Source organism: Bombina bombina, chromosome 8 (assembly GCF_027579735.1).
Source record: "Bombina bombina isolate aBomBom1 chromosome 8, aBomBom1.pri, whole genome shotgun sequence".
In the NCBI taxonomy this organism is placed as follows: Eukaryota; Metazoa; Chordata; class Amphibia; order Anura; family Bombinatoridae; genus Bombina; species Bombina bombina.
In genome coordinates this window covers 144,967,850-144,976,984 of record NC_069506.1, presented here as the reverse complement: position 1 = coordinate 144,976,984, position 9,135 = coordinate 144,967,850, and positions in this window count along the sequence as shown.

Sequence of the window (9,135 nt, the reverse complement as noted above, 5' to 3'; positions counted from 1 at the left end):
TGGTGCGTTTGCAGAACCGGGCAGTGAATTTTTGGTGTGACAATTTGAGTGTAGTTCATGCCATTAATCGGCTGTCTGCTTCTCCCTCCCAGTAGTCAGTGTATTATGCCAATTAGCTTTGCTGTGTTTGCCGCATAACATCTCATTCACAGTGAAGCACATTCCCGGGACAAGCAATGTTATCACGGACGCACTGTCTAGTGGTCAGTGGGACAGGTTTAGGGAAGTAACGCACGCTGCTTTAGCTTAGGGTGACGAGTGTCCTGCTTATCTCTGGCAGGTGGTGAGTTCTGGGGAACTGTGCTAAGGGGTCACTGGCTGCTAAGACCTGGCAATCGTACTGCAGGTACTGGGGTAATTGGGAAGCATTTTTGCACACAAGGGGGCTTTTATGGCAATCGCAGGACACACACAGTTTCTTGCAGTGGGCCGCATGCTTGCATGACAGAGGCATGGCGCCAGGCGCCATTAGCAGCTGAGCTGCAGCCATTTCTTTATTTTCTAAATGGTATGGGGTTCCTGACATTTTCTTCAATCCTTCCTAGCTAGGGCTGCTATCAAGGGAGCACATAGGTTGAGGGGCGCTACAAAAGACATCAAGGAACCAGTCACTAGGAAGAGGTTAGGTATTGATACAGGTCCTCCAGATAATTTGTAGCTCAGAGTACAAAGTCGTCCTCTTTGCTACTGCGTTTTCCATAGCATATTTTGCCACGCTGCATATTAGCGAGTTGGTAGCTCCATCTAAAAGATCATCAGGGTCAGCGATGCTAAGAGATCATGTTAGACTAGAAGAGGAAGCAGTTTTCGTACTGGTAGCCCGTTCCAAGACCGATCAGACTGGTAAGGGTAGATGGCTCAATTTGCTCTCAGAGATGGAGCCATCTGTTTGCCCAGTTAGGTTGTGCAGAAGGTTTTTAAACCTCAGGCCTGGGGTGGAAGGTGTGTTCCTAGTTCATCAAGATGGGTCATTCTTATCCCGGTTCCAGTTTAGGGTGGTGCTGAACAAGGTCGTTACAAGCTTTAGGTGGGATCCCTCTATAGTGGCTCCACATTCTTTTAGGATTGGTGCCGCCACAGATGCGACTTTGGCAGGGTCTTCTGAGGGTGAAATTAAGGCTTTAGGGAGGTGGGCACCTGCCAAGTTTAAAAGATACATACAGCCATTGAAGCAAGGGGATGTCTAAAATGGTTCAGGTGTTAATGTCTTATGTTATTGCAGGAATGAGGCTACCGTGCAAAAGAGTATGGATTTATGGGACATTCGTATGTCCATTGGGCTGCGCTGTGAGTGGCGTCAAGTTCAGGAGGTTTGCAGTTGGGTATGCCGTCACAGAGACTGTGCATTCATTGGCTGAAAAGCATGGAATGATGTGGTTAGAATTGCCGACTCAAGTGGCAGAGGCCAGGAGGAGGTGGGGCCATCCCCATGTAATTGTGTTACATCTAAGAGGAAATGAGGTTGGACTATGCCCATGGGTGATTTAGCTAGCATCATGTTAGCGGATATTAGATGGTTGGCAGCTCAGTTTCCTGGGCTAAGATTATATGGACAAACATTTCCAGGAATGTGTGGAGACACGAGTTCCCGCAAGGCTGGATTCAGGGTAAAAAGGAAATGGAATAGGGACGTAGGTAGGGCGGTGGTCATCCACGTGAACATAAGGATTGATTGTCCAGAACTCTTTCGTGGGGATGAGGTACACCTGTCAGATACAGGTACTGATTTATTTTTGCAGAATATTCGTTGTTCCCTGGAATCCCTTTGCGTTTAATGGCGGCAAGAGTCCCTTGTCCTCTTTTAGTGGTGGCAGCGGGGTGCGACAAATCTGCGGTAGGCTCAGCCTGGCGGGGTAAAAGAGGAGGAGGACACGTGAGCACATTCAACGTCAGCCGCAAAGGCTGATGCTCGGTGGCTCCCTGCATGATCCCTCTTAAAAAGCCCTCCAGGCTGACGGAATGGGGGTGCTCCAATTTCTTTAGTGCGGTCGCACCACTTTCTTAGGCGTTGTAGGACAGGGAAGATCTTGCCGGCCAACATTAAGTTATTACGTTATTTAAGTTAAGAATGTTATTGTTTTAAATAAATACAACCCTTGTCCCTGGATGGGGAAAGGGTTTTTCTCCCAAAACTGGTGTCTGAGTGTTTATTTGGGTTTATTGTGTTGTTAAGGGTATTGTCATCACCTAGTGGGTAAGGTATAGAAAGTTTTACCCTTATGGTATACAGAGGCAGGTGAAATGCATTTGGGGCTGGAGGGCTTTCAGTTTTATCCTTGCAATAATTGTTATTAATGGCTTTCATTGTAGGTAAACTATTTTCACATGCCAGTATACAATGAAGCAGTTTTTTTTTTTACCATCTCTTCAACTTTTATAAGATGTCCAGAATTATTTTTTTATTTGTGTCTGGGGTGTCCTTAAAGGGACATAAAGCCCAACATTTTATTTTCATGATTTAGGTAGAGAATACAATTTTAAGCAACATTCCAAATTACTTCTATTAATTAATTTGCTTCATTCTTTAGATATCCTTTGTTGAAGAAATAGCAATGCCCATGGGTGAGCCAATCACATGAGGTATCTGTGCAGCCACCAATCAGCAGCTACTGAGCCTCTTTAAATATGATTTTCAACCAAGGATATCAAGAGAATTAAGCAAATTAGATGTAAATTGGAAAGTTATTTAAAATTGCATGCTCTTTCTAAATCATGAAAGAAAACATTTGGGTTTCATGTCCCTTTAAATGGCATCTTGGAAAACTGGTCACATTAGTAAACATCTGATTTTAGTCTAAAGGATTGTAACAGAACCTCTTACCAGATAACAAAATGCTTGCTCTGATTATGAGATCTAGAAATCCAGGACCATTAAAATATGTTTAAAACATACTTTTTTCTTTAATGCTGCAAGTTATGCTTATAGATTCCTTTATCATTAAGTAAATATAAAAATGTCTTGATCACATGATAGATGATCATTTCCACTCATTACCAGATCATTTAAATGTTTTTCACAGCCTTTATAATTATAAGCAATGTGTATAGATTCTGCACTAAACTCAATAAAGCTTTTATCAGCATCAAACATCATGTGTTGTTTGTTAAAGACAAAATGTGTATATAGATAGTAAGGAGCAGCACCAACCTTCTCTCTCTCTCTCTCATACCTCCCTCCCCCTCACTTACTTTCTCTCTCTCTCCTGTCTCTCTTGCACTTCTCTGTTCTCTTTCTCTCTCTCCTCCACTCCCACTTCTCTCTCCTGTCTCTTTCACTTCTCTCTCTCTTATTTTTTTCTCACTCACACTTCTCTCTCTTATTCTCTCTCTCCTTTCTCTCTTTCACTGTTTCATTCTCCCTCTCTCGTTCACTCTTTCTTTTTCTCTCCAACACTCTCACTTTCTCTCTCACACACTTTCTCTCTCCTCTCTCTCCTTCTCATATCTAGGCAAAGTCAGTTTGTTACCAGTTATTAATGGTTACAGAGACAATCTACCATACACACTCGACTCTTGGGTGTCTTATACCACCTATAAGAATTATCAGGTCTTTTTAAAGGGACATGAAACCCACAATGTTTAATAAATCTTACTTAGTATCTAATATGTTTTGTTCTCTTAGTATCCGTTGTTAAAAGTCATAGCTAGGCATATATGTGCAGGCACCAATTAGCAGCTAGGCCCCAGTAATGCATTGCTGCCCCTGAACCTACCTAGGTATGATTTTTAACAAAGAATAATAAGAGAACAAAATATATTAGATGCGAAGTCTGAATTATGAAAGAAACATTTTGGGTTTCATGTCCCTTTAAAAAGACCTGATAATTATGTTGGTGGTATAATACACCCAATAGTCCCACAGAGTGATTAATAATGGCTGTAGCTGTATTTCCCTTTCTTGTCCTACTTTGTTAATAGCTAAGTACTTCCCATGAGAGCACACTGAGGTAGATTTGGGAGCGTATATACCCTGCATGTACTGTCCTGTCTTGTCACTATTCGCTTAGTATATACCACTATAAAAATATATACCCACACTACTTATGAAAAAAAAAAATTGTAAGGGGGCAATATATAGCAACACCAGAATCCTGAATTTGACGTTCCAGGCTTTTGTTACAGGAGTAATAAACTATTAATTTTTGCAGATAGTTACAAGGAGAACTCTTGCAATTCTTCTGACATTAACAGTGCACAGTATCTCTGCACGGTGCCTCGCTCGCCCCCTCCAAAGGGCGGGCCTGATCAGAATAAGACCATAAACTCACAGATTCTACTGTATGTACCTACTTAAACAGAAGGACAGGACCTATCCTCTTTGGAAGTGATTGTTCCAGTACCTCCTTCAGAGCGGGGCTTAGGGTTTTATTCAAACCTTTTTGTGGTTCCCAAAAAGGAAGGAACTTTCCATCCAATTTTGGACCCAAGGTGTCTCAACAAATTTCTACTGGTTCTGTCCTTCAAGATGGAGACTATCAGATCCATTTTCCAGTTGGTCCAAGAGGGTCAGTTCATGACCACTATAGACCTGAAGGAAACATATCTTCATTTTCCGATTCACAGGGATCATTTTCAGTTTCTTTGGTTTGCCTTTCTAAACAAACATTTCCAATTTGCAGCCCTTTCTTTTGGTCTGGCCACAGCTCCCAGGATCTTTACGAAGGTGCTGGGAGCACTTTTAGCGGTAGCCAGAATGCAAGGAATTGCTGTGGCTCCGTACCTGGACAATATCTTGGTTCAGGATCCATCTTTTCCTTTGGCAAAATCTCACACGGAATCTATTGTCTCTTCTTCAAGACCATGGGTGGAAGATAAATATAGGCAAGAGTTCCCTGGTCCCCAATACCAGGGTTTGTTTTCTGGGAACAGTCAGATTCAATTTCCATGAAGATTTTCCTGACAGATCTAAGACGATCCAAACCTCTATCGACTTCCCTCTCACTTCAATCATCTGTACACCCTTCTGTGGCAAAATGCATGGAAGTAGTTGGTCTCATGGTGGCGATCATGGACATTTATTACTTTTGCTAGCTTTCATCTGCAACTATGTATGCTCAGACAATGGAACGGCAATTATTCCGACCTCTCTCAACAGATCATCCTGGACAAATACATGAGAGAATCTCTCTTCTGGTGGCTCTGTCAGGATCATCTGACCGAAGACACATGCTTTTTGAGACCATCCTGGGAAACTATGGATGCCAGCCTTCTGGGCTGGGGGGCAGTCTGGGGTTCCCTGAGAGCTCAGGGACCCTGGATGCAAGAAGAATCTGTCCTCCCCATCAATATTCTGGAAATGAGAGCCATCTTCAATGCTCTGATGGCGTGACCTCAACTTCATCCTGTCTGATTTACCAGATTTCAATCGGACAACATAACTTCTGTGGCTTATATAAATCATCAGGGAGAAACATGAGTTCCCTAGCACAATTGTCACAATTCAGCCATCCACATTCCGGGAGTGGACAATTGGGAAGCGGATGTTTCACCAGATCATTTAAATGTTCAGGGGAGTGGGCTCTTCTTCCGGAGGTATTCTCTGATATAACCCTCAGGTGGGGTGTTCCCGGAGATAGACGTCATGGCTTCTCGTCTCAATACCAAACTGCCCAGATAAGAGTTAAGATTAAGGGATCCTCAGGCAGTGTTGGTGGATGCGTTAGTGGTCCCTTGGAGGGATCTGATTAATCTGTTCCCTCCATTTGCTCTTCTTGCCAGGGTCATAGCCCGCATCAAAAAGAAGCGGGTCTCTGTGTCTCTGTGATCCTAATTGCACCAGCTTGGCCTTGCAGGACTTGGTTTCCAGATCTTGTGAAGATGTCATCCTCTCCTCTGTGGAGGTTACCTCTGATAGTGGACGTTCTTCTTCAAGGTCCATTTCTTTACCAAAATCTAGGTTCTCTGAGGCTGACTGCTTGGAGATTGAACGCTTAATCCTTTCTAAAAGAAGGTTTTCGGACAAGGTCATTAATACTCTGATCCAGGCGTGTAAGCCGGTGACTCGTCGGATGTATCACAAAGTGTGGTGCACCTACCTATCCTGCTTTGAGTCTCAAGCAATGTTCCCTCTAATGAGCGCGGCAGCACATTGATTTGAGTGACACTGCGCACTTCTTTATTAGCCCTGCGCACCAGGAGGTGTTGCAGCCCTGGAGCACTCAGTCATGCCAAAAATTTTCACTGCGCAAGTTGGATGAGCCCGCGTCTCATGATATCTGGAGTCTGGTTTGGCCGGGACTCCCGGGAGAAACAAGCATCTAAATTGTAAGTAGTACTAGTGTAACAGGGTAACAGCTAGTAACAGTCTATCTTTTCCCCCTACTTTTAGCCCTGTCACGGACTCATCCAACTGACTGCACATATCCATTGCTCCCCCAGGGCCCCAGTGTACCTCTGCTTAAGTTCGTGTGTGTGTAAGAGTTACAGAGTTAGCAAGATGTTGAAACGTATTTGTCTTGGGCTGCAGACACTCATTTTATTATTACTTAAAATAATAAAATGAGTGCCTGCAGCCCAAGACAAAAACGTTTCTACATCTTGCTAACTCTGTAACTTAGACACATACGACACCAGGCCACCACACCAAAAAATTTCAATACGCACTGCGCAGTTGAGATCCATCTGGAGTCTGGTTTGGCCGCACGGGACTCCCGGGATAAACGAGCATCTAAATTGGAAGTCTATCTTCATAATTGAGCAGCAGACTGTTACTGAATCTTCTAAATAAATCTTTCCCCTATACACCGGACCGGCCAGGGAGGCATTGAAGTCAGACCGCACTTGCAGCCATCAATGTATAATATCCTCTATTCCTCCCGCAGTACACGCCTCTGCTTTGTATTAAGTTTGTGTGGTGTCGTGTGTGTCTAAGTTACAGAGTTAGCAAGATGTACTAGAAACGTATTTGTCTTGGGCTGCAGACACTCATTTTATTATTACTTTAAGTTATAATAAAATGAGTGTCTGCAGCCCAAGACAAATACGTTTCTACATCTTGCTAACTCTGTAACTTAGACACACAAGACACCACACAAACTTAATACAAAGCAGAGGCGTGTACTGCGGGAGGAATGGAGTATACATTGATGGCTGCGAGTGCGATCTGACTTCACTGCCTCGGCCTCCCTAGCCAGTCCGGTGCATAGGGGAAAGATTTATTTAGAAGATTCAGTAACAGACTCAGTCTGCTCAATTCTGAAGATAGACTTCCAATTTAGATGCTCGTTTATCCAGGGAGTCCCGGGCGGCCAAACCAGACTCCAGATCTCAGCTGCGCAGTGCGTATTGAAAATTTTGGTGTCAAAATGACTGTGAATAAGATATTGTGGAATAGCCCCACACATTAGGCTGTACTAGTGTAGACTAGACTGTGTTATTAGGTGAACAATGTACCCCGTGAGCAGCCAGTGCCCTGCCCAGCCCCATAGTAGACATATTAAATTCAATGAATCATACTATCATACTAGTAGTGTGTGAGTGAAAGCAGGACTACTGAGAATTATGGCGCCAAATTTTCCCGCCTTTTATTTTTTAAAGTAATGATTTTGTTATGTAATATTTTATTAATAAAATAATAATGGTAATTGTTAAATGATAGAAATGTTATAATTGATTGATGATAGTCGAATGAGTTGTGTAGGCTTGTAGCTGCTTTTATTATATAGTATATATTACTATTAGTAATAGTCTACTTATATAATAAAAGCAGCTACCTGTGCTCAGCCTCTGACAGAACCCAGCAGCAGCGGTGCCATTTTTTGTGCTATACTTTTTGCTATAAATTTATTTTGAAAGTGAGGAATTAAATGTAGATTTTAAAGCCCAATTCCAAAAATGTTTTTATTTTAGTTTATGTGCCTTTGTGGTTTGTTTGCAAGCAATGAAATAGTTGATTTTAATTTTGTGGACATGTTTAGTGATTGCTGTGTCTCCAGGAGAGACTGTTTAAGCCTGGGCCCTGGAGGAATAAGGATTGTTAAAACAAGATATGATTTTAAACTACTTCTCTGAAGCAAATATCCCATTTTATTTTTAAAGTCTAGAATCAACAGTTTGATCTTAAATGGGATATTTGCTTCTGAGAAGTAATTTTAAAGTTAATGTACTTTATTTTTTGTTTTATACTTGCAGTTGCAAGCTGAAAGTTATATGTATTAAAATTTGTGTTTGGTTATTTTCATTTTAATCAAAGAGAGTTTTTTTTTTTTTTTAAAGCTGTCTAGTTTATTATACTGCTCCATTTAAGGCGTTTAACATGATCTGAGAACCTGATTAATGACTGTCTGATTATGTGATTCATCGTTATGTTCTGATCCCATTCCCTACTAATGTATTTCAGGCTGACACTTAGCTTATGCAATTAATACACTATTTGATATGTATGTTATTGTTTCACGAGCTAGCTGCATATAAGTTATTGAATGACAGTTGCTTGCTGTTTAAAAGGACAGTGTACAAATTGTTTTCCCCTTCATGTGTTTCCAGTGATTTGTTATACCAGCTGCCTACAGAGTATAACATTTATGTAGAAATGCTGCTTTATTTTATTTATTGAATAGAATAGTGTTTACATGTCTATTTGTCTAATGTCTATGTGTGTTTACGTGTATGCGTGTGTGTGACACACACACACGTAAACATGCATAGTAGTTACACACAAACCCACAATCTCACACGTGTATACAATATGCAAAGTTGCAGAGATGTATAAGTATGCCGCTGTTTCATCATAATATATTATTAATATATGTGTAAATTGTGTCCTCAAATCCATGGAGATTGCTATTACATTATATTGTTTGTATTTGCAATTTTGCAGTCACTGAGCAGCACATAATTCCATGAATAAGGTTTAGTTAAAGGGACAGTCAACTTCAAGTCAAGTCCAAAAAACACTTTCATGTTTCAAATAGGGCATGTAATTTTTTTTTTTATACTTTTTATTTATAAACCAAAACAATTTACATAGATCAAATGTCATACATTTACTATCTTGTGCAGAAAAAATAAGGGCTAAGATACAAGGTCATTGAAACACAGTATATCTAAATTTAAGCAAAATTAAGATAATTTTCACATAGCATATAAATTTGAAGCTTTATTAATTATACTTCATCATTCTTATATATTTATCCT